Raw genomic sequence first — 3,588 nt, 5'->3', positions numbered from 1 at the left:
AGTCACCTCAGACAACATAGAACGTTGCGAATCCGCCAGCAGCGAAGGTAGACCAAATCCACATCAAAATCTATATCGATAAAGGAAAATATCAAGGAACGTCAAAATCGGAACCGAAACGTCAAAATCGAAAATACAAAGGCTCAAGGTCACACTCAATCTAAAAATCTCCCTACCCCGACAAACGATCTACCTGAGGGCAAGTGAAGGAAAATACAACAGCGATGGTACTGCCGTGGCCTGGAATGTACCATAGATGATGAGGGGAATTCCCGCCACTGGATAGGGGTAGTGACCACCCTCGTCAATTTATGCATAAGCAAGGGACAGCTATCCTCTGCCCCTGTCATCATCGGGCCAAAATATAGGTCACATCAACCATAACAGCTAGGTTACTGCCGTGGTCTGGAATGTTCTGTAGATGATAAGTAGTATTCCAACCACTGGATAGGGGTTGTGACCACCCTAGTCAATTTATGCATAAGCAAGGGACAGCTATCCTCTGCCCCGAGTCCGAGACGAGACTAGTCTGACAGGTGTCCAGTTGCTTGTTGGTCCGGTGGGTGAGATTTCAAATCCTTAACATGCCAAACACCCTGGTATTTACCATCCTCACCCTGCAATTCATAGGTCCAAGGGGAGACTCGCTTCGAGGCCAAGAAAGGCCCAACATACCTCGGTGCCAACTTAGCTGAAAAATACTTCGCCGCATCGGACAACACCTGATTCCTCCTCCACACCAATTGGTTAACCGTATACTGAACATCCCGTCGTCGAAGATTGTATGTGCGGCTGGACATCCGCGTACAGCCTCGCGAAGGCTTGTTCGCGCTCCTTAGTCAAGGCTGATCTGTCGAACTGAATCCGATCAGGGCAGGCGTTTTCACCCTTTAATGAAATTTCTCTTCCGAAGACAATCATATTTGGGGAATGACCGGTTACTTCATGCTTTGAGGAGCGAATGGCCAAACCAACCTGGCTCAACTGTCTATCCCAACCTCTCTGATCTTCTGAAAGATATGACCTCAACATAGTTTTAATAACCCTATTAATTCTCTCGACCGGATTCGCTTGAGGATGATATAAGGCCGTATCTGAATGTTAACATTATAAGACTTCAGAAAATTAGTAACTTCCTTGGAACGAAACTGCACGCCATTATCCAAAATGATGGAATTTGGACACCCAAAGATAGGAAAAACATGGGTATCCAATATCTTCACAATCGCCGATGCGGTAGCGAAACGTAACGGGAACAGTAGAGGGAACTTACTGAAACAATCAGCGATAACAAAAATATATTGGTCACCCGAGCGAGTTCGAGGCAAAGGTCCAACCAGATCGGCAGACATAAGTTCGAATGGTCGATGGATTGATACCTGTTTAGAGAGCATGAAACCAGGAGGTTTTCGCTGCTCCGGTTTGATGGCATGACAAGTCGGATCGCATTTTGGGCCAATAATAGCGCTCGGCCAACTTATGATAGGTCTTATACACGCCAACGTGCAAAAGAGATTCGTGAACCTTTCCAATCAAGGCCTTCCGATGAGGTCGCGGAACAACTTCTCTCCAGTAGTCAGAAGGAGATGCCAATTCGTTAATGCGGGGAGTGACATTTTTGAAAAGTTTACCCTGGATCAACTGCCATGCAGGGAAACGGTGCGGGGTTTTGACTATCCCGTCCAGAAGCTTCCTGTACCACGGATCCGAGGAACAATCCAAGGTAGTGTCGATGGTATCGAGTACGGGTACCGACCTAGACAAAACGTCAGATACGATGTTATATTTACCTTTTCGATGAATAATGGTATAATCATATTGTTGGAGCCGGATCGCCCAACGGGCTAGTCGACCAGAAGGTGATTCCAATCGGTCCAGCCAGAGCAAAGATGCATGATCGGTGATCACTGTGAAATGGGTGCCTTCAATATACGGCCGCAGCTTTTCAATCGCCCATAGAACGGCAAGACATTCACGTTCCGTGGTGGTATAGTTGCGCTCTAACCGAGTCAAAGACCTAGAAAGATAACATATCACCTTTTCTCCATCCTCTTGTTGTTGAGTAAGGACTGCACCTATTCCATAACCTGAAGCATCACACTGTATAGTGAATGACTTCGAGAAATCAGGACAAGACAACACAGGGGCACCAATCAACTGCTCCTTCAAGTTATTCAGAGCCTCATCACATTGGGCACTCCACTTGAAAGGTCTACCCTTTTTTAATAACTCCGTCAGAGGAGCAATTAGATCCGCAAAATTTGGTACGAATCGTCGGTACCATGAAGCTAGTCCCAGCAGACGTCGAACCTCCGAGACACTTGTGGGCACCGGTATGTTCAAGATGGCTTGGACCTTAGCTGGATCCATTCTTAATCCTGTAGAATCCACCACATATCCCAAATATAAAAGTTCCGGTCGGCAGAAATGACACTTCTTCTTAGAAACCGTTAAATTGGCAGCCTTCAGGCGCTTGAAGACCTCCTTTAATACCTCAACATGCTTCTCAAAGGTATCCATGATGATAATGATGTCGTCCAAATAGACGAATACATAAGGCTCCAGATCGGGACCAAGGACTCTGTCAACCAAACGCTGGAAGGTGGCTGGACTATTAGATAATCCCATAGGCAGGCGAAGGAAGTGGAACAGACCTCTATTGGGAACTGTAAAGGCAGTCAGAGGGCGAGAAGATTCCTCCAGGGGCACCTGAAAATATGCCGACTTGATGTCCATTGACGATAGGAACTTGGCATTGCGAAGTCGATCCAAAGTGGCATTTATATAGGGGAGGAGATACGCATCTTTTTCCGTAACCGCGTTTAGTTTCCGGTAATCGACGCAGAACCGGTACGAGCCATCCTTCTTTTTCACGAGAAGAATGGGAGATGACCAGGGGCTGGCCGAGGGCTCGACAATACCTTGCTCGAGCAATTTATCCAACTCAGCATCAATATGACTCTGCATCACCGGACTAACCGGATAATACCTCTGTTTGATGGGACGACAAGAAGTTTTTATCTCATGCTCCACCAAATTAGTACACCCCAACTCGTCACCCATGTCCCTGAAAGCCTCCTGCACAACCTCATTCAGAATTCTGGTCTGGTCGGGCGTCAGATGTTCCTCCGAGGCAATTGCACCCACAGACACATCAGCATCACGCCGGACGACCCAGTTCCGTCCATGAAGATCTGGTACGATACCAAACTTCCTCCAGAAATCAATGCCCAAAATCAAGGTGTGCGGCAAATCTGGAACTACCAAGGCTGAAATCATCTTAACCCGATTCTCAAGCTTAATTGGCAGATCAACCGAACCGATACTGGAACAACTTTGACCATTAGCGACCCTACAAGAAGCAACATTATCAGAATTGATCTTAAGCTTCAACTTTTTTAATATATCCCATCCTGGACCTCCTATAATCGTGCTCGAAGCACCCGAATCTAATAAACCTAAGAATTCAACATCAAGAACCGAAACGGACAAATATGGACGTTCATCATTATGCGCATGCGCCAACACATAATCCAAGATGGCTTTCTGACGTCGAGGCAAACGAACACTGGCAGTCGATTGAGGGAA

The sequence above is a fragment of the Coccinella septempunctata genome, chromosome 4 (genome assembly GCF_907165205.1).
Source record: "Coccinella septempunctata chromosome 4, icCocSept1.1, whole genome shotgun sequence".
NCBI lineage: Eukaryota > Metazoa > Arthropoda > Insecta > Coleoptera > Coccinellidae > Coccinella > Coccinella septempunctata.
Note: the sequence above shows the minus strand (reverse complement) of the source record.